General features: G+C 44.2%; 1 protein-coding gene and 1 long non-coding RNA gene across 4 annotated transcripts in view; one reads left to right on the plus strand and one right to left on the minus strand.

Annotated features, from left to right (window-relative positions):
• Positions 1–23529, minus strand: part of LOC138285029 (neurotrimin-like) — a 972192-nt gene that overhangs the window by 442012 nt on the left and 506651 nt on the right. The gene's annotated exons all lie outside the window — the stretch shown is intronic.
• Positions 828–23529, plus strand: part of LOC138285030 (uncharacterized) — a 244475-nt gene continuing 221773 nt past the window's right edge. The window contains exon 1 of the long non-coding RNA XR_011201492.1: positions 828–872. This is a non-coding gene — a long non-coding RNA (uncharacterized lncRNA). The remainder of the gene's footprint in view (positions 873–23529) is intronic.

The raw sequence follows: 23529 nt of genomic DNA on the forward strand, positions 1-23529 counted from the left end.
AACAAAATGTAGAAATCTATACGGAAGAGTGATGTGCTATAAAACATGTTCTTTGATCAATATTCCAATATCTAATATCCAGTGAATAAAACCAGACATAATTAAACATAGACAGCAAGCACATAGGGGATAACAAAAAAGGAAATGATGAGAATAATGTTATTTATATACACTTACACATTAATACCATTCACGATAACTATAAACATTCTGCGTACCTTTTTTTCCTAATTTGTATTTGAGCTTGGTTCTGTGGCTGCAAAAACTACAAAAAGGTCTTTATCCGCTTGCCGAACGTCAGAGTATTTTCCTCATTCCAGCGAGTTGCTTCACAAATTGCAGAGAACTGGTTCTAAACTAGTTAAGTTTGAACACTGTCAGCAAACAAAGCGAGCCAGACTTAGCCCTTATCTATATATATTTTTGGGATAATGCCTATAAAAATCTTTAAATTTGATACAAAACTTATCCAGCTGCGGACTTGCGATCATCATGTGCTCTAGTTTACTCATGTTAAACTCGCAGCTGTTACGGGTTTAACTTAAAACTGGACTTATTATCATTATCATTTTATTTTTCCTTGTAGTGCGGGTTGCGGCTGGGGTGGAGGGAGGGCTATGTGCACACAAAGTGCACATGTCTGGCCGGCTGTGTTCCGCTGGCGAAAAAGACATGTGCACTTTGCATGTTTTCTACCTGGCTGTACAGTGCAGGAGGGTAGAGAACATGCCCAGGCTCCCATTACCAGTCTGAGTGGCGAAGCAGGCAGCTCAGACCAATCGTGACGCTGCTGTCAGCAGCGTTGTGATTGGCTGTGAACCTGTGCAGCCAGGAAACGGACGGAGGAAAAACAAACATGTCTCCACTTGAAGGTAAGTGTTTTTGTTTTTAATGTTTTTTTTTTTTTAAATGTCCTGTCACTTTGCGCCCTTTCCCGCCCTGCCACCCCTGTTGAATGGCAGCCACCACTAAAAATACACAGAGCATCAGAGAATGTAACGGAAGCACATTCCTTTTTTGAGCGCACTTACAGGGGGGTAGGGGCTGGTGTATATTTGTGTGCAAGAGATATTCTGCTTTCAAAACCATAAATGTACTTATTAATTTAATTACACACCTCTGGAACAGGGTTATAGTGCCTTATGTGCCTTAGCAACTTTGGGGCATTCTGAAACAATAAAAAATGATTTTGACAAAGCTACACACCCTCCCAAAAAAGAAAAAAATAATTTTCACAGTGTCACAAATACTCTAGACCCCCCAGTCTCGATCCCAAATAAATCTCAATACCAACATCCATTTTACATTATTTCTTACTATAAAGGACACAGGGCCACTTTGTACCATTGTCTTAACTATTGATCGTCTGACAATCACATGTATTGACATTATTATGATGTACAATGTTGCCTCTGGCCATTTAAATACCTATTCCCTTAGTAAAATAATATTCGTCAGACTTATACTTATGGCACTAGAATCAGAACATGAATAAGAATCCCGCAGGCCCAGTCCTACAGAAGTATTCCAGCTCTTGCCTTGAATCATTTAAACGTTTACAGTTCATTATTCCTTCTCAGTGTTTGGCATCCATCTTGACTTTAATGTGCTTCTCAATGTGCTGTCTCTCTCAAGTCTTGACATTTCTGGACAATCAGAATGCTTACATCAAAAGGAAGAAATGTCCTATCTTGATTTTCCTATTAGAGCTTCAAAAATATGAAGAATTGTTTGGGATCAAACTTTTAATAACACTTGAAAAGATTCATTTAAATGACGTGTTCTCTGTGGTCCGCTCTTACAAATAGCCTGGCTTCACATTTCTCCTAGTCTCTCCTGCCAATATTCAATTATTTTTTTAAAGTTATGTCGCAAAACTATTTGTAGAGGTTTAGTCCATTCTCCATCTCTACCTTTCCTCCCCTGGAGCCTTGGCTTTCAGTCTGCCCCCAAAACCCCTTGATAACTTAATGCGCAGCTCCAAATGAAGAAGAAAGAGATTAAAATATCAGCTCCGAACGGATGTTCTGGAATCAAAGTTTAATAATAAAACAGAAAGTCAATATTTAATAAAGGCAGTAGTAGAGAAAATATCTAATTCAGAGACAGGCGTCTGTCTTGCCTCTCAAAGAGTCCCCTCCCTTCGGAGGATGGTAGAGACACACAGCAGTTGGATCAGAGTAACTGCCTTCTCCAGGTCAGAAGTGGGCGAAAGATTCAGAGCTGCCTCTTATTTGAAATTATAGTTTAAGTAATTGCAGATTTCCATTTGAATAGATCAGACTTCTCCCTCTTCTGATACAGAAGAGTTACTAGTCTTATTTTTTACGTCTGCTGCAGGACATTGCTTATCATCTATGATATTGATGGCAACTAGAATTTCCATCTTGTTTGGGTCAATAATGGCTTTTAAAAAGTGCCGAACTAGCAGCATTGGATATGTCAGCGCTGCAATCATGGTGGGAAACAGCTTGACCTTCTGTGTTCGAACCCCACTGCTAGTTCTCAAGATAGGACCTAGTTTATATCTGCAAATCTGCTCTAAATGTTGCTCTCCACAAGGGAATGTGCAATGGTATATCAATATAGCCTTACATGCCCCTGCCGAGGGCTATATCAGCTGTGAAAGGCCCTGAACCCAAGTTAAAGGTCTGGGCTGCAGGCAAGAGCCTATAACGAGGGAAAGAGCATTTAACAACCAGTGTACCCGAAGACAGAAGTGCTATAAGATTATTATAACATACCACCCACTGAGGGTAGAATATTCTAAATTGCACAGGGAGAAACAGAAAGGCAAATGGTGGAAAGTTGGTCCAAAAGGGGTATACCAGCCATTATTAGCCAGAGCCACTTCATTGTTATCAGTGGAGCTTTCAACATTTGAATGTTCTAATAACCACTGAAACCTGCAAGACAATGTTGAGCATATCATCATCAGTAAGCTCACATGAGGACAGGGCAATACCTTGCAATAAAAATGAAAATGATAATAATGATAATGATAATAAATGAGCGCACGGTTACTTCAAATGAAGTGTTCTAGCGCTAGGATGCCGATTCCGTGAGATAAGGGAGCGCAGAGTTGTAGAACATCAAGAGTCAGATGTGAAGAACCATGGCCAGATGTATCATTATTTGAAACAGCGAATACCTAATTGCAATTCTCTGTGAATCCCAATTAGCTAATCGCTATATGAATGCAAGAAACTCCATGAGTTTCATTTAGTGATTCCTAATGGGTTGCAAATCAATCTACTTCATTAATATTAATGAGACAGGCAGCAATTAGCAACCCCGTAGGAAACGCAAAAGTCACACGGATGGTGACCATCATGTCTGTGATTGCTTTCAATTTATTTTTTTTTGTTTTTTTTTAATGCAGCCCTTTTTTCTTCAAAGAAAACAGGGTACATTTAAAAAACAAAAATGAAAAGCTTTCTTTTCATTATTTAAGAGTAGGCAGTGTTCCCTGGGACCACTGACTGCTTTAAAAAATGTTTTTGCTACCATTCACAAAGAAAAAAGGGTCCCTTCTACATAAAGCAGGTGGTAAAATGCAAATGTTTTGGAACTGAACACCCCCCTTCCTAATACCAAATTGGTATCTATTTGCAATTACAAATTGCTATTGAGTAATGAAGTGCAAATTGGAATCCATACATACCAACCTGCATTTTTGCAGTCGCAAGCGGTCTGATCGGGCCATTTTTGGCCACAAAAATGCATGATACATATGGCCCCATGTTTTTAGCTTTTTCCTAAAAGAAGCTTCGGATGGACCCTGTCCAACTGATAAAGGAAGGGAGTTTGACGGTTTGGTGCCAAGTGACTAAAGGAACTACCGCTGATTCTAACTTTTTTGTATTCAGGTATAATGGCTAACTTGGCTTCAGCTGATCCTAAATTATGACTGGAACATATTGTTTAAACTAGCGCCTGAAGATAGTGTGGGCTAGCATTGGATAGTGCTTTGTAGCAGTGACAAAGTCAAATGCAGTTCTCTACATTATCAGGAGCCAATGCAGTTTATTCAGGCCTGAGCCAATAGAGGTGTGTTTAGGAAGGTTTAGCAGTAAGCGTGCCGCATTTTGGACAAGTTAAAGTCTACTCAGTCATGATTGGGACAGGCCAAGACGGAGAACATTACAGTAGTCCAGCCTAGATATGATCATTGCCTGGACTACAGTTTTCTGAGCTGTTGCTGGCAGAAATCCTAAGATTTTCTTGAGGATTGAGGATTTTCAGCAGCCCAAAATGGCACTATCATTGGTGTATGTATAAAAGTATGCTTTCTACAATTCTAAAGCATAAGATTTAATAATGTTCTATCTGACGTTTATATCACTTAGTCTTCCTTTTCCTAATATGAGGTTGTTCCACACTGCATGCCTGCTGAATTACTAAGCACGTATATTGAGACACAGTTTATACACTGCAGCCTCAGAAAGGGTATTTCAAATCCTTCAAGTGAGCATTTTTTTTAATAGCATTGCATATTCTTTTTCTGGAGTACACTTTCATGCAGCTAATGTTCCTTACCCTTGTAATGTGTTTTTGACTTCATCTTTAGAAACATAACTTGAAAGAGCGCAATTGTAATCTTGTAATGCCCTGCTGAATGGGCAGTACTAATACGTTTGTAAACGTATTTATTTAATTTTCCTCTAAAATGTTGCTAGCATCTCTGAATTTAAACTCTGTAAAATGATTGTCATGATTGTGACAATTAATGTTTGTTCCTTCACACCTACATTGAAGTTGTAGGAGAAAGCTATATCACCAAATATTTGGGTTCATAAAAGGATTACCTCTTTGATTCCCTGCTAATTTATTTTCTTCTGACCTCTGAGCATTTCATTTCCATCCTGTGTATAGATTAAAATATTAAATCCTTTTAATCATATTTTGTCTATTCCATTGTTACTTTTCCATGCATTTGCGCTATTTGCAAATCTTTTTTATCCACAAATGCCAAAAAAGGTACTGACTGCTCAATTTGAACTAATGTTCCAGAGGTGAAAGTTTTCACGACTTTGTGTATATCTCTGCAACACCAATAATTTCACCCACATACAGCATGTCCTTCTCTTTCCTTTGCACAAATTAAGATTCAGTCAAAATTTTCGGCTTGATTCAGAACTCGATGGATGGTTTACTCTGTCACAATGGTGAGAGATAGCCCATCCGCTGAAATCTAAATCCCATTATATTCTATGAAATTTAGATTTCAGTGGACAGGATAGCCCTCACCCCTGTGATGGAGTAACTCCTTTGCCGAGTTCTAAATTAGGCCCTGTATTTCAAAAGTGATCTTATCTCACTGGCAGGATGTTAATGAATGTAATAACTCCTGGACCCCATTGCTCCCAAAGTGGAGAATAGATATGTTTCAAACATCCAAATTTGATTTCGAACTTCTAGTGTGAGTAACATGTAAAAGTTCTGATGCTGTGATATATATGCACGTTTTTGGCTTTATCAACATGATACCGTCTGAAAACATTTTCCTGATACTGGCTGAACATGGGACCGTCTGCCACAAGCGAGTTTGAATACATGCAGTGTGCATTAATTTTAAAATATCTTCACTGCTGCTCTTTTGTGAGGGAAATGAAAGCTCAAGTCAAGGAGATTTCCCAGCACCTTATTGAATTTCCTTATCATCTGCATGTTTCGACATCTGTTTTTAACCTGGTATCACCTTTGTGCAGGGATTTGAGTCTCATCCAGATCAGATGCTGGGTGTTTCTATATGGGATGACTTCAGCTCATCTAGGACAAATGTACATGAGGTTCATTGCCAGCTATCACTGTTGCACAAAGATATATTATCTGTTGTAATCAAATATTACTAAATCTATACAAATGAATTAGCTTGTTCTACAGAATGCTCTTAATTAGATAATGTACCATTTCTGTAAAGCATTGCATTTGGTTACATGGGAACATTGTTGGTATTATGATTATTGAAGCAATGTTGGTATTTTGATAATGAAATGCACTACGCAGTCCAAGATTTTGTATACTCAGCCGGATTGCACCAATGGCAGTGTCACTTAAATGTCTAAATATTATGTGACACAGACTGTTCACTCAAAACAAGAGTAGAATAACAAAAGTAATGACACGTCATAAGTGAAGCAGGCATTACCCTAAGTGTTACTTTGAGTTTTGTATTTTCGATTTTTGGGCAATATGGCACTCAAGCATATTGTTAGCATAATATCATCTGGTATTAATCTACTCTGCTAGCCTTAAAGTTAGCACAACACATAAGGCAATATCTCACAGTGCCCAACAGACATTCATGCAGGGCATCATTAAGTCATGTTTATTTTTTGCAGATCACGTGCACAACAATTTTCTCTGCAATGGCACCCAGATACTGATGGGGAAACAGAGAAAACGATACAGTTTCCAGACTCTAGACTGCCTCTGTAGCATGACTCATAATGCTACAAAATTGCAATCTAAGATGCCTTCCGTAATTATATATAAAACATTCTAAACATGAATTATGATACAATGTAGTTTTTCAACATTCTGGCTTCACCATATTCCAACAGGTCCAAAAGTGTGTGTGTATGAGGGAAGGTAAATGCTGCTTCAAAACTAGGGGCCTGATTTATATATCAGCGGAGGGGTTACTCTGTTGCAATGGTGATGGATATCCCGTCCGCTGAACTCTAAATACCAAAGAAAACAATGGTATTCAGATTTCGGTGGACAGAATATCTGTCAAGGTTACTACGGAGTAACCCCTCCACCAAGATCTAAACCAGGCCAGAAGCTAGGGGGCTTGAAACTCTATTGACTGACCTCTATCTGAAAATCATGTCATTATAAGGTCCAGCTGAAACACCACACCCCTCTGAGCTGCTTGCCAATGCATGTTAGGATCTCTGCTTTAAGATTGGGAGGGACATTTCTTGAATGGTAGATCACTGGATAGAATGCTTCATCTTTGTTTAAGGTTCCCCATCTGAACGGATTCAGGACTCTTAAACTGATCATTGGATGCATGGACCCTCTAGCCCAGTTTATAAAGTCTACCCACCTTCGATCACTGATGTATGAAGACAATACCAAGACCTGCTTCTGTCTCACTCTAGGACTCAAGACTACATCTCAGAATACCTTGAATACCTATCTCTGGGTAAATGGAAGATGGTGGCCCAGCATATGTCATATCATCTGAACAATTAAGAAATACACTGCACTACTCAAGTCAGACCAATGATTGGAGTGTTCAGGACTGCTATCGCTATGAAGCTCAGTTACTGTGACATTGTAAACAGAGATCTTCCCAAATCTCAGTTCCAAAATATAAAGAAGCTGTCAAAAAGGCAGGTAAGGTGCTCAAACTGATCACCTCCATCCTGAAGACATCGATTTATCTCTATAGAGCAAAGAATCAAAAGATAAAATTAAGGGATACTCATTACATAAATTAAAAATTAAAGTAAATAAAAAGTACTCATCAACAATTTGCATGTTCCCTAGACACCTTTGTTTGAGACACGAGCATTCCGGATGCAATGAAAAGTACAAAAAGAAGGCATGCAATCTGGACCAGGTTCTGGTACTGAAGTGAATCCCAGTTAGTAAGGAATTAGAAGTCTATCTGTTCACAGAAAAATTTGACTACCAGTCTGATGTGACAGAAGTCCTCGTCCTTTATCGAGAAGTATTGCGAGCCCTTTTAAACCCCTGCTTAAAGAAACCAAAGCACTTGCTTCGGTTAACTTATACCTTGAGCCCCAAGATCGCCCCACTACTTTGGCAAGTAGAGGTATTACTGTCCACCAAGCAACACAGCCAAGATCACCTAAGAAGTGGAGGTGAATGAAGTGATTTACAAAACACTATAATAAATATATCAGGCGAACATTTTGTTAGGTAGAACAAGCACACTTAATAACTGATTAAACTGTAACACAAACCGTGAGAAAGTACTTTTTGCTATCCTTGGCAGTGATGGACATTCAATTAAAATGATAAACAACTGATTGCTCACAGTCCAAGTACGAAAAGTTTGCCAGAGGCATTGGCCCATTGAATGTACTGGTAAGCCTGCCTTCCTTCCTCTAACTTACCTAACAGTTAGTCTGTTATCTACTGTATTTCAACCATATTTTATGACTTCCTTCTGCATCTCAAGTCTAATCTCATCACCTTTCAAGGGCATTGGAAACCACTACCTCTCAGGCCTTTCTTTTTTTTTATTTTGTGAGAATGTAGGAGCCTTAGTAAAAGAGAACTATGTAATACGATGAACCAATGAAAAACTAGATAAGCTTATGAATTAGAAAAAAGTGATTTCTTCTTATCAACTCATGTTAATAGCGTTATAATTTTATGCACGGATGATTCCTGGCGATGATTTACACACATTTCTCACAAAAGATTTTTCAAGTACATGTATCTAAGCAGTCTATTTTAAAGTAGACTTGTTGATAAACTTGTGTGCTTTGCCTTTTTTTAGTAGCAAATTTTATAACTTGTCAAAAATGTATCCTAACCCAACGCATTTAGAGTGTTATGCTAAATATGTTCAGGAAAACACTGATACTAATATCCTACGTATATAAGTATTTAACACATTCATTGCTTCCATCATATTAGTTTGGTTATAGAATTTATTTTTAGGACTACTTCCACTTTGATATATTCTTGTGTTTATTGTAGGTTTTCACTACATTATTCAACATGTTTTTCTTTCAGAATTTGAGATAATAGAGATAAAATAATATATAGCTATTACAAACATTTATAACTTAATTAAAGAGAAAATGGTGCTTGTTTCAACCAATACATATTAGTGATAGAGCTTCTTGGGGGGAAAGATGTAAGCTATGGCAAAGTTTCTGACAATGGAATATGCAGTTCAGTGTGACATTGTGTAACATCTCATTTACCATTGTGTTCAGTGTTGCAATGTGGCTACTGCCAGAAGCCGTCGTTTCTTTGGGTAATAAAGAAGTCAACTTAATTGAGCTTTGCAGCATTCAGCCCTTAACATGTTAGTTTTAAAAAAAATCTATTTTCAAGGCACATGGAAATTGTTGTGATAACTAAACACTTTATAATGTAATTGTTAAGTATTAGCCAGTTTTGTAAGCAATACTTTTAACTAGCACTAAAGATAGGATGGAAGGGTTTGAGCTTTTGGATCTAAACCACTGTGAAAAACGCAAATCATCATCTACAATTTACAGTTCAATTTTAGTAGATGGGGTTTTCAACATATGTAAATTTGTGTGTCACCAATGCGGGCACATGGCATGATTTACTTTGTTACTCTAATATCATCTTTTTGATTATACTGATGCCGAATGGCACAGAAATCTGTGAGCTTCCTTTCCAGTTCATTCTGCTTGGTAGGGATGTGTGGATTTTTTATTATGCCTCCATAGTCAGTCAAAATATGAAACTTTCACATTTCACAAACATGGGCAATGTTTTCAAAATTTGGAGCCAGGGTAATTGAACTCAACTATCACCACAGCTGCATGTTCCAAATAAGAAATAACACGTCCATTACGTACTGATAATGGCATTACTCCTAGGTCCTACTCCCTCGCCTTCCTTCTTAGCCAATGAGGCCCCTTTCCTCCCCCAGTCCCCTCCCTTCCCACATATAAAATGTCCCCCAAAACCCCTCCTTGTCCTGTACCAACCAGCCAACCAGAAACTCAGCTGTTCCATACGGGAAGAGAGGGAGGGAGCAGGAAGGAAGGCGAGGGAGTAGGAATAGGAGTAGTGCCCTTATCTTTAAGTAATGGATGTGTTACCTACCGTCCCTCCCTCGCCCTCCTTCTTAACCAATGAGACATAGCAAGTAAAAACAGAAACGGACAACTGAGTTGCAACACCAAACCTTTAATAATGCGCCCAGAAAATACACAGAGACATCTCTATTCCCGCATAGTGGAGCTGCAGCAGGAACCAATCACAGTCCCCCAATTTTCCCCCCAAACTGGAAAGAAAAACGGGCCCAAATCCGTTCCTACCTTGATACCAGGGAAAAATACCTCTGAAAATGCATCCTGCAGAGCAGAGGCGCCAGCCCAGAAGCTCAACCCCAGTCACAGCAGGACCACCCAACACCGTTGTGGAGTCTGCAACCACTTCCTAACACCAGCCGGCCTGCTGACAGAGAAAGCCACCAAGCTAGGAGACTGCAGCTTGGGGCTCTGCACTCAGTAGGGATCCAGCCACTAAGACCCCAGACCCCGCTTTGGAGGAGAAAGAAGGGTAAGCCTCCTGGGAGACAAATAGGAACGGGGCTAGGAGGGGTCGGGCGTCTCAATTAGGAAGGGAGGGACCTAGGAGAAGCAAGGGCCCCATTGTTTAAGAAGGAAGGTGGAGGAGGGGTGGGAGGCAATTAATTGATGTTAGTAGACCATCCATTTAATCACTTTGACATGTTCCTGGAAGTCCTCTTTTGGATCATTTGGGGATAGGTAAAAGAGAAGAGCAGTGTCACAAGAAATGAGGTAATTGGGTGCCACTCCGAGCCCTGCAAGTCAGAGGAAAGTGTCCAGTGCAGTGCTGAACTCCCTTTTCATCATATTTTTAAAACCTGGTACATAGGAAAGCCTCTGAACCTCACACAAAAAAATTAACAAATCTGTGGGCCATCAAGCTGTGCAACTGTGAACAGTCCCACGGTTGGTATAGTGACCAACAGGTTGGGAAAACAGCGTATTTTGAGAGATAAATATGCAGTTTATCATATGGTTGGCCCTAATTGTAGGACACAGACAGAATAAGTATAGTAGAATGCTATGTTGGAATACCATTATAATAAGACTTGGCATTACCTTGAATGAGTGAGTGGACCTTATTGTCCATAGTGGAGTTCATACCTTGATGAAAAGTATGAAAAAGTTCATTATATCTTAGCAAAAGTAAATTCTTAATGGGCAAACTCAATAATTTATTTCTGATGAACCCAAACTTGTGCCAAATGTAGTATAACAAATATTTGCTATGGTAGAATAGATGTTATTAAGGGTCGATGATGGGTGGGTTTGCAAAATTGAAATGCAGTTAAGAAACCAGTATTAAGTTCAACCTTTACAAATTTGTGAAAATGTGAACTTTGTGAACTTATTAGAATTGTGTGTGATTGCAAATAAAATATTTTTGACATTTCCGACCAAAAATATGCAGTGTATTCTCCCTGTAAATGTAGGGTTTTTAGGTTGTTTCAGTAGATACAAAATGGTAATGTTGTGTTTTTTTTTTGCCCACCTAATTTAATTTGTTCTTATTTTGTGCAGTCCTTACCTTGGTTAAGTATTTTTCAAACACATTGTTGTGGTTGGGATTTCTGCATATATTACCGCACAAAATGGAATATCACGTTTTGGAGGATTTCTGTGTAATACAACATGTGCAAATGTAGTTGTATAATAGTTCATAATCTTATCCCAGCTTTAAAGTGTATTTATTTTAATTTTGAGTGGTTCCAAGGTAAAAGCATAAAAGCTGCAATATGAACACATTTCTGGGGTTGTTAGTTATAAAAAAGGAATATATGATATAAACCTGTTGTAAGGATTTGGAAAACTAGTTGAGGGGGTGAGAACACACTTCAAATAATCACTCTCTATGTCAGGGTGAACGATAAAAGTGACTAAATAAACCTGTGCTTACCGCTCTTATAGCCTGCCACAGAGCAGTCAGACTTCACTTAGAGGCAATGTGTAAAGTATTTCTACAATACTCAAACAATAATAAAGTGAAAACACAAGAACTATCTCAAACCGATTTAGAAAAATAGATAGCATTTTAATACATGACATCAAAATGACAAAATCCAATCAGTAGAAGGTGAGTTATGAATTTTTTAAGTTTAAGGTGAAAACAGCACCAAAAAGTTACAAAGCACCAACTGCAGGTATCTAGTCTGAAAAAAGTCAAGGTATAAGAGGACCACGATGGAGTGATGGTGAGGTGACGGACCTAAAGGTTCAGTCCTTTGACGACAGCTCTCAGGACACACTCCAACAGAGGCAAAGGGGACCAGATGAGGCACAGTTTGGTGTGGTCAGATGTAACGCAATAGAGGCCTATGGAAGATTGTTGTGTCCCTGTGGCTCAAACTGGAGGTCAGTCAACCGACCCTTGGAGTCACTTCTGGGGTCCTGGGTTTGAGTCAAGCAGGTCAAGTCTTAATTTTTCAGACAGCAGGGCAGTTGGTCTTCTGACAGAGTGTTCTTTTTTCTGGGTTTAAGGGTGATACTTTTTTACACAGTGCCAGTTTGTGGGCAGGGTGCACCCCTTTGTCTAATCTTAAAACTGGTTGTGATGACTTCCTCCCTTTCCCCTGGGTTAAGCAACAGTCTATCTGGTGAAACAAAAGGCAGCATTTGCCACTGACAGGGAACAAATCTTCAGAATCAGGAAGGTGCTAGATACACCTTTCAGGCTACCCTTTGCAGCACAGGGAAGGGCTGGGTACAACACCCCGAGGCCATCCTGCTCTAGAGGTGAACACTCTTCTCCACACCCAAAGCTCTTTTGCCTACTGTCTGGAAGGAATACACATCACACCACAGGAGATCCAATTACTGTCATGTGACCCTGGACACGACAGAAAGACACATTTGGTTTATTCAGGCAAGTGCTAACTTTCTAAAAGTGGCATTTTCCAAATAGTAATCTAATATCCAGTTTTACCATTAAAAATCTTACATTACAATTAAAATGAGTGGAATAAATATTTTTCCAGCTGTTCCCATACTGAATGTATTGTTTATTAAATATAATAAGGTAAACTAGTGTTAGTCTATGGGGGAATAGCTTTCTGCTGCAAAAAAATGACTTTGGGGGAGGTTTGGTGCCAGGACATGTACAACCTAAGTACACATGTCCTACTTTTTAAATACCATTCACCCTGCACTATGAGCATTTAAGGCCTACCTTTTTGGTGACTTATAAGTATAGAACAGGAAGGTGTAGGAGGAGTGGCCAAGACAGCAGCAAGGTAAGACGCACAGCTGTTCCACTGTCCTGCATGTACTAAGCAGGTGTTCCCCTGTGCAAGACTAAATCCTGCATTAAATTACCCCCCTATATCTCCCTTCATGCCCTAGATGGGTGAACGACGCAACATACCCCCATCATGCAGTGAAGCTGGGAGGTGAGGAGTGAGCTGCAAGACCTGCGCACAAAACAGTTACCAGCACTAGCGACAAGTCAGCAGAACCCTGCTGAAGTGGTCTATCCTGCTAGGTACCCAGTGAGTCACATTGCAGTAGGAAAGCGAGGCAGCAGACACAAGCAACTGTGAAGATTGCCACGTCCACTCCAGCTGTGCAGTAGCGTAGGATGGTGCTCGGAGCAGATCCTGACTCAGAGCAAACAAGCTGAGAGGTACGATGGTCAGCACTTAGGCCAGAGCACTCAGTCATGCCACATAATTCAATGCAGTGCTAGGGAGCCCAGCTACAGAAAATATACACTTCTCTGTGCATTCCTCTTTCCCTGGCCATGCTGTGTAGGAAGGGCACCCTGACAGGAAGGAAAACACAATGAGAAGGCAGTGGATGGTAGCAGTGGGCCCAGAGTTACTTGGTTACTCGAGGGGTACATGAACTAGAGTAAAGGCATCCTTTATGACAACAATCCCCCAACCTGAACCGACACCCACTGACCAGCACACATGCAGTGAAGGATTGAGGCTTGACTATTCCGCCATTCATTGTCACCTGTTCATGGACTAGAGGTGTGAGGACCTGAATATGGGCTGGAGGCCTGAGAGTGTTTACCTGTGGGAAGAACACCTCAGTGGCGATGTCCTGAACCATTCAATGCAATGATAGCTAGTACTCCTTCGTGCATGTGAACACACTCCGATACACATGGCACCCATCAAAAGAAGGAAAGGACTGACTATTAAATTAAAGGTATGCTATCTAAGTTCCAAGGCTCTAAACAGTATGTTTCGCCACACAACCCACCACTCTCCCCGGACAGAGTTATCCACACAGGCCAACCAACAGCCAAGGCAGAGGCACCACTGACATAGGCATTCAGGGAGGAACATTTCTTGGTCTTGAGAGAGGACTTGCAACATTGAAAAAGGAACGGAGATCAGATATCCGATCACAGAAACAGGATGTGCAGGAGATTAGTGACAGGGTCAGCGAGTTGGAAGGCAGTATAATGATAGAGAGGAATAAATAGAATATATGAATCAAGAACCTCTCGTCCTTTAAGACCTCACAGAGGATCTACAGATGTACATGGAAGACAACAAAGCCCGCACCCAGACACAGAACATCAGGATTAAAGGGGGTCCTCAGTCAGAGGAAGGAGAAGACATAGAAGGCCTTGTTAAGAGACTATTTAAGCCTATTGTAGATTAGGGAGGCATTATCGTGGAACACACATATTCGGATTGGGTCTCACACTACCCAAGCAAACCGAGGCCCTGACATTCTGTCTTGCTTTCACAACTTTAGCCAGAAGGAGAACATCATGAAAGCTGTGAGGAATTTAGGAAAGATTGAGTTTGAGGGACATATGTGATACTAATAGCTATTGATGCTCATTTTGCAGAAAAGGAGTCAATTCTGCCGAACTATAGAACTCTTTAAAACCAAAGATGTTCAAGTACAGGTGGGGACACCCATTCAGACTGATCTTCACAAGAGCAGGCACCCTCTATCAGCCAGGGATGTATCTTGGTTGTTGAGAGGGGGTGAGGTAAGCTTCAGATTTCCCAACAATCACGCTGGCATATCTTGATACATTATGAAAATTGAAACAACAGGGGGGCTTAAGAGACAGTGGAAAGAGAGAGGAGTGTGGATTGTTAGGGGTACTTTATATACAGTAGTTTTCAAACTAAGCAAGCTTTAAGGCAGAGGCGAGAGAGACTGCGTGTATTTTTGGCAGTGTGGGCATATAAAAATCCAGGGTGAAATCCAACAGACACCTTACCATAAATCACTGAAAGCACCTTACCCAACTATTTACTACAGAATACATTTGTTAGGGGTGTGTAACACCCCAAACACCCTCCCTGACGCTACGCCTCTGTTATGAGCAGAGATTACTGAAAGAAACCTGCAGAACCCTGGGGTTGGATGACAATCTCAACAATGCTTGCCACATAGCCCTGCTTAAAAACTCCTGAACATACTCCAAAAACTGGAGGGTAAAATCAGCAAAACAAACTATTAAAACCACTGTAGATCTCATACCAACTGAACAGTTGGAAGTTATTAGTTAAAAGAGGCAGGTGACTATTTGGTCATTCAAAAGGAGGAAAGATATGAGGGCCTTTCTCTGAGTATGACACAAGTGAGTGTGGGATAGCTCAAGGAGAATGTAAAATGGATGGGGGGGACACAATCTCTACATGAACGGCAACGATAAATAATTCCACACCGAGTTTGGAGAGGCAGAACTTTGGTCCATTTGCCCTATTGTGCCAAGTCTGGAGTGGGGAACAAGAAGTTTTGTAATGATGCGTTTTTATTTGGAGATGGTTTTGGGATCTCGGGGCAGAGACCAGTGACCCTTCCACTATGTATTCATAACACAATGCTCTCTAATGGATAAGTCAGGTGCGAAGGAGAGGGGAGATCATGGTGCAGTGACATTTCTGTTCACAGAAGCCACTTCACAATATCACCCTGGGTACCCTCAAAAGAGGTAATTTTAATCTCAGGGGAAGTAATGGCCCAGCCAAAAGTGGGGCAGTGGTGTACCTACTCAGAGGTTCTGCCAGTCACATACCCCTCTTACAGAAAACTCACTTACTTACCAAATACTGGCTTAGAATGTGCTCGAAATGGTCCCCCCAGCAGTACTTTTCCTCAGACCAAAGAAAAAGGCAGGTGAGGCACACACATTTAAGTGGAGTGTAAGGAACATTGTCAAGGATGTTCGTGAGAGCGCGCTGGCCTTTGATTCTATTCCTCTGAGGTCATACATTCAAAGTAGCATCCATTTACACTCATAAAAATAATCAAGAAGAAATCTTGAAAACACCAAGTATGCATTTTCTGCAATTATCAGAGCAGCAGATCATCATTGAGGAGAGCAGGACCTCAGGATGAATAACGAGGAGGACAGACCCCCACAAAGGGAAAGACCGGTTGGTGCGATCTCACTGGAGGGAAGCAAAGGAAAGGCCTGGCTCCAGGAGGTGACATTATTTGATATGTGATGGCAAGCACACCCCTACAAATGAGACTACACATGCTTCTCAGCAGCTCATAAAAACTATGTAAGGTATGATCACTTCCTGGATACATCTATGACACTAAACCTACTAAAAGAGCTAGAGATAGGAGCGTCAACTTTGTCTGATGATGCTTTGATTTGGACAACGTTGCGCACCTCTCAGCTGCCTAGTCGGCTTAACTTGTGGCACCTAAGGGATTTTCTACTCTCTAGCGAGCGGAGAATGACTGCTATTGGGTATGTTGTTTCCCAGTTTTTGAGAGAAAATGACAAAATCGGTTTTAACTCCAACACGCTATGAAAAACTAATGAAAAAGTGGCGCATCAGAGCGGATGCACCACTTTTTCTGCGCCTCCCTACCAGCACCTAGGGCCACCATGTGTGCACTGTATTTATGATATGGTGCACATTGGCGCACGTTAGGGAAATAGCATCAGAAATGTTGATGCTATTTTGGCGCTTTGCAGGATTAGCGCCAAAAATGTTGATGATAATCCTGCAAAGTGAAAGGAGGCCCATTGAAAGCAATGGGCTTTAAAAATTACGCTAAAAATGGCACATTGGAATCTCTGCGCCATTTTTCTGGGCCTCCTAACTCCAGAACACCCCCTTGCATACATTATGTCTGCCACAGGCATAATGTGGCGAAAGGGTTTACAAAGTGGTGCAATGCATGCAGTGCACCACTTTGTACATATGGTGCTGCATTTTTGGCAACCTAACGCCACATTAGCGTAGCGCAAGGTGGCACTAGGGCCTTCGTAACTATGGGCCAAAGGTTTCTATCAGGAGAGGCTTATTTCCCTAGCAGTATACAATATTTAGAAGCGAGCAGTCAAACGTACCACCTAGGATGACCAAGTTAGAAGATTGAATGGGAAGAATTAAAAAAATTAGGGCTTCTAAGACATAGCACACCCTACAAGCGGGGAATTAAAAACTAAAGACTTAGGGCCATATGTACAAACACTCTTTCCCATAGACATAGAATGGGTAAAAACCTTTGCTACATCTGGCCCTTAGACACAAACAGGACTGAATGCACACTCCTTAGACTAAAGCAGAAATACAAAGGTGGTAACAAAGCTGGCAAGATCTTTGTACATCGTAAACATTGACAGCAACAGCCTCAGACACTGGGGCATTATTTACTACAGATAGTGAGACTGAACAGGCGTTCAGCCTGTTCAGTACTACTCTATAGGTGAAGGAAGATCCCGAGAACTCAGTATAACAGTGCTGCTGAAAACTATCCCCCTTCCAAAGCTTCTAGACACCCAGACACATGCTTTGGGAAAACCCTTTGAAGTGAAGGGCATTGTCTTAGACATTTCATGAACTAAACTCTAGAGATCTCCGGGCCCTGATGGGTACACAACCCTATTCTATGAAACTTTCTGTTGAGAGACATCACCATTTTTGATGAAATTGTTCAATGCAGAGGGAAAAATGGAGGAGGTCGGGGGGCGTGGCCTGACCGCCGGGCAAGATGGCCGTCACCTTGTGAGGCTCTGCCCGGCCTGGGGCCGTTTATCCGTTTTATTGACACACCTGACGGTTGGATGGGTACCGGCTGGGCGCGCATTAATAGTAAGCGCCTCTGGGCCGTTTTCTGCGGCTCAGAACGGCGCGAAGACCAGAGCAGCAGCTGAGCGGAGACGTGGGCGGGCCCACACCGGGTGCGCCGGCATGTGCGGAACGCAAGAGGAGCGGGCGGACAGAGGTGGAGCCTGCGCCGGCCGCTGAGGGACAGGGCCGGGCGTTGTGCTAGAGAAGCACGAAGCGGACGGGGGGATCCATTGCCCCCGGCCGCTCACGGAGGTGATTGTCCGCAAGCGAGGTGACGCCTGGGGGCCACTCGGCGACGGGGTCGCGTCGCGGCCCTATGGCCCCACGGAGTGCTTTGCATGGTGACGCTGGAGCGAGGAGCCACTGACGGTCCTCGTGGTTCTCCTGCTGCCTAGAGGTATTATACGGACGTGGCTGGAGAGGCGAGCTCTTGCGTGGGGCTTTGGAACCTGTGGCTGCTGACAGTTTGGGCACAGTGAGGGAGTGCTCCGGGACCTGGGCGAGCCTCTTGGGCCGTTATTTCGAGGACACAAAGGTACGACCTGATGGAGGGCGGTGAAAACTGAGATTGCAGCCTTCTGCGGAGAAAATCGGGAGGCGAGGATCCGGCCTGGCAGCGTAGGCCAATCGGGCCTGTGAGGGCAGGCTGGCGTTCAGGGGTCCCGCTAGTCGATAACCCCTGTGGCTGTTACGGGGGCCCCCGGTGAGTGTCACGCTACAGAAGGAGTTTCTTTTGGAACCGGGAATTCCCTTGGTTTGGCTCCACATACCTGAGTCTGGTTGGAGGTGCTGACGCAGTGTGGAACGATGGGTAAGGCCGATCAGCGCCAGGCTAAACTTACCTTTGAAGGTGGGAAAAAAAAGAGCGCTGTTGCTGGCTCCCAGTCCTGCGAGGAGCCGAGCGAAGAGGACAGTTCTGTGGCATCGGTGAAGTCCATGTTCTTAGACCTTAAGACCAGCTTGGCTGGCATCGATGCTAAGCTGGACCATGTTACCGAACAGCTTGATCGAATTAGGGCGCGTGTTGATGATCATGACTCCAGATTTGCTGCTTTGGAGACACGTACATCTGAAATAGAGGATGCACGCCAGGGCGACAGAGATCAGATCGCTCGAATGGATCGAATACTTGAGGTCATACGCAACAAGAACGAAGACTTGGAATCAAGATCTCGACGCAATAACATACGAATCGTGGGGCTGCCGGAGGCGACCGACATGGGGCGAATGGAAGACTTTATAGAGCAGATGTTATCTGAGTTGTTTGCTGGCGAGCTCTCTCGGTTGCTGGTGGTAGAGAGAGCTCACAGATCCTTGGGACCCCGTCCTCCTCCTGGGACTCCTCCATGCCCAATTATTGCACGTCTACTGAATTACCGTGACCGTGACACGGTACTCCGATTGGCACGAGAGAGACGCCCGTTACTCTATAAGAACTCCGAAAGAAATTTTTTCCCAGACTATACGCTTGGTGTGCAGTCCCAGAGGCGACCCTTTTTGCCGGTTAAGCGTCTGTTGTCACAAGCGGGAGTAAACTTTGCTCTGCTATACCCTGCTAAGTTAAGGGTGCGTCATGAGGGTAAGATGATCTACTTCACAGACCTGAAACAGGCGACCAAATTTGCCCGGCAGCTACCTAGGAGACGGGAGGCTGTGGAGCGCCGGGGACGTGACGACGACGATGCTGCCTTAAGTGACAATGACTAATATGCTCTGGTTGACTGAGTACTCATTGCTGGAACTGCTTGAGCGCGCTGGCTGCTTTTTGCCTGGCTCCCTGTCAGCTCAGGACTAATGGTTGGCCCACGGGCCCCTCTCTTTCGGTGTTAACTGAGTAGAGAGGTATCTGGCTGGTCATAGCCCCTAGGATGAGTCCTGTCAATTTTTGTTCTTGTTCTTGGGGTGGGTGTTGGGGCCAAGATGGGTGGGATTCTGGTTGGGTCCATTTGGGGGACCTGTGTGGGTGGGGGGTGGTTGATCTCCTGAATGGTTGCGGGGTGTTGTTTCCCTTTCTTTGTATGGATGTTTTATTAGCTCCTTTGTTAAATACAAGGCAGGTGGTGGCTGGTCTTCGAATTCGCTTCTGGCTGATTGTCGATGGGACCGAGGGGTGAGGAAGTGTCTGTGATCAAATGTTTGACTTGGAACGTGCGAGGGCTTAATGATGGCAGGAAGGCTCGCCTTGTGGCTGCCTATGTTAAGAGACATGCAATTGATGTGTGTATGCTACAAGAGACGCACTTGGTGAAGTCCACAATATGCAGACTTAAATCTGGGTGGGTGGGTGAGATACATAGCTCCACATACTCGAGCTATTCCCGTGGAGTTGCTATCCTAATTCGTAAGGGGCTGCAGTGGCGCACGAAGGAGGTACTGGTGGACCCAAATGGCAGATACGTTATGATGAGTGGTGTGCTTCTAGACAAAGCGTGCCGCCTGGTTGCTGTATACGGGCCGAATGTTGATGATCCAGATTTCTTTTTGGAGCTGTGGCGGTTAATAGAGTCGCTGGGTCCTGGCGCGGTGATATGGGGGGGCGATTTTAATGTCGTCCTAGACGCCAGGTTGGATAGAGAGAGCCTAGCCAGGATGCAGCATGTTGCAGCTGCTAAAGCGCTTGAGATGGTGATGCGCGATGGTGCGTTGGTTGACCTGTGGAGGCGACGAGATGGGGAGGCGAGAGAGGGTACATGCTTAAACTACGTGCATGGTAGCTGGTCCCGTATTGACCGCTGGCTGGGCTCCGGGGATACTTTGGTTTGGACTAGAGCAATTGACCACCTCCCCCGCACGCTGTCAGATCACTCACCGGTATGTTTGGAATTGGAGATACCGACTGACCTTGGTAGATCGGCTATGTGGCGTCTGCCTAGGGGGGCGCTCCGGGATTCGGCCTTCCGCGAGGAGGTGCGAGAGGCGATCAGATTGTACTTTGTAGAGAATCAGGGAACGGTGAGGTCCCCAGGAACTATTTGGGAGGCATTCAAAGTCGTTATCAGAGGGGTATGTCTCTCGAACAACATGGCATAGTAAAAACGTTGAGGCGCGAGATGGCTGAAATTGAGGCTCGGATCGCTGAGTTGGAAAGACGATTGGAATCCCACTGGTCCAACGAAACTCTCGCTGAGATTCGTCGAGAAATATCGCAGTATGAGGAGGCCTCTCTCAGAGAAATTTGTTTCCTCGGGAGGGAGGCTCGAGCTTGCCAATATGGGGAAGGTGAAAGGGCGGGTCGCACGTTGGCAGCACTACTTCGCAAGCCTTGGGCCGGTGACTATGTCTCTGAGATTGTGGATAGTGAGGGGAGGAGTGTGTCAGGATCAGGTGGAGTCATGCAGGTATTCACTGAATTCTATACAAGACTTTACGAGGCTCCGGCGGACGCTAGCGGGACTGATGCACTAGGGCCCTTTGAGGACATCGCATTAATATGGTTTGATGAAGTGCATCGGAAATATCTGGATGAGCCATTCTCAGTGGAGGAGGTGGCTGCGGCTATCCGTAGTATGCCCGGGGAGAAATCTCCTGGGGTGGACGGCTTAACCTCTACGTTTTATAAAGAATATGTGGATATTTTAGCTCCCCGACTATTGGAGGTATATGCAGAAGCCTTAGAGACTGGGTCCCTTCCGACCTCGCTCAGGGAGGCTCTGATTGTGACGATCCTGAAGCCAGGCAAGGATCCGACTCAATGCGACTCATACCGACCGCTGTCTATGATAAACATTGATAATAAAATTCTTGCAAAAATGATTGCAGCAAGATTGCAGCCCCTCCTCCCTAGCTTGGTACTTCCGGACCAGTCGGGTTTTGTCCCGGGAAGGTCTACGGGCCATAATTTACGCACTTTCTTTGCGGTGACGAGTACACTGGTAGAGGATGATAATGTAGCAGCTGTTTTTCTGGACGCTGCTAAAGCGTTTGATTCCTTGGCATGGGACTATATGTTTGCCTTGCTGGGACGGGTGGGACTTAGCGCGCGCTTCCTTCGTTGGATTAAATTGTTGTATACGTTGCCCACGGCTAGATTGCGCCTTAATGGGAATGTGTCTTCCCCTTTCCCTGTAGCGCGCGGCACGCGTCAGGGATGCCCGTTGTCCCCTCTCCTTTTTGCTGCGGCGATGGAGCCTCTGGCGGCTCGGCTCCGCCAGAAATATAACGATATGGGCCTACAGTTTCGGCAGCGGCCAATTTTGATATCTCTATATGCTGACGATATTGCATTATATGTACGGAACCCTGACCAAAATCTGGACACACTGTTAGATGAGATTGTGCGTTTTGGTACCTTCTCTGGTATCACTATTAATTGGTCTAAGTCCGTGGTGTTGCCTTTGACCCCCAGAGTGCCGCGTTATGAGTCCTGATACCCCCTGGTGTGGGCAGAGGGCCCGGTGCGCTATTTAGGTATACAGCTGAGCTGTGACGTGAAGGAGTTGTGGCGTGCTAACTATGGCGCTGCTCTGGCGTGGTTGGAGGGGAAGGTAGAGATCTGGCGTACCCTCCCGCTGTCACTGATCGGCAGGATTGCTGTTGCAAAGATGGTGGTTCTGCCGAAGTTTTTGTACTTGTTTGTGAATCTTCCGCTCCCGCTTCCGAGAGATTACCTGAGGCGCCTACGCTCTGCTCTGATCTGTCTGGTATGGGCGGGCCGCGCGCGCATTTCCTGGGAGAGGCTGACGTTGCCGTTTGAGCTGGGTGGGCTTGCTGCGCCGGACATGGAACTGTACTATCTATGCGCTCAGGCACATTTTGCGTATTACTGGTTAAATCCTATCCGTTATCTGCCACACCTGGCGCCTGAGAGTGACTCTGTGTGGCGAGACGATCTGGCGAGGGCATTTGGTGGGCGTATTCCATCCCGAGTGCGGGGGATCGACCCGGTTTCCTGCACGCTGCGGGCGTGGGGCTTACTGCTGTGGCGGTCTGGGGCTGCGATTCCATTCGCCCCCTCCTTGCCGGTCATGGCGATAGCTGATGGACAATTGCACCGCGACAATGGAGTACGGGGGTTTCTTCGAGATGCTGGCCTGACTGAGATGAGAGATTGGATGGTGGATGGTCGCTTACTTGGCGTGTCCGAGATACTGGCTGACCGCGAATGTACGGTGCTTCAGCGTATGTATGTGATACGTGTCCGCTCTTTCCTGCGGAGCCGTCTGTGGAACTCAGCTGAGGCCCCAGTGGAGTCCCGTGCACTGGAGGTCCTTTGCTGTGCGCAATCTTCCAGCGGGCTGGTCACCAGACTCTATAACTGCATGCAGGAGCGGGGGAGTAACTTTCGGGAGCCGTCTAGATTAGCGTGGGAGGCAGATTTGGGTGAGCCCATTTCGGAAGCTTTATGGCGTGGCTGCTGTGCTCATATGAGAGCGCTGACGCCCAATTATAGACTCAGATTGTTGCATTTTAAGTTTTTGCACAGAATATATTATACTCCAGTGTGGCTCCATTCTCGGGGGCTACGTGAAGATGCGTGCTGCATGCGCTGCCGGGCCCCAGAAGCCGTTTTTTTACATTTGGCATGGGAGTGTGCAGATATTAATACTTTCTGGGTGGCTGTGTTTGATGCAATCTCTGAAATGGTCGATACAGAAATTCCTGCCACTCCTAGAACCGCGTTGCTTGGGTGCGTGGAGGATATCCGGGCAACAAATAGACGCTTGGTGGGACTGCTGTTGTTGTTGGCCAAGCGTAGAGTGGCCATATGTTGGGGCGGAAAGAGAGTACCACGTCGTTCAGAATGGTTGCGA

Source organism: Pleurodeles waltl, chromosome 3_1 (genome assembly GCF_031143425.1).
Source record: "Pleurodeles waltl isolate 20211129_DDA chromosome 3_1, aPleWal1.hap1.20221129, whole genome shotgun sequence".
Classification (NCBI taxonomy): domain Eukaryota; kingdom Metazoa; phylum Chordata; class Amphibia; order Caudata; family Salamandridae; genus Pleurodeles; species Pleurodeles waltl.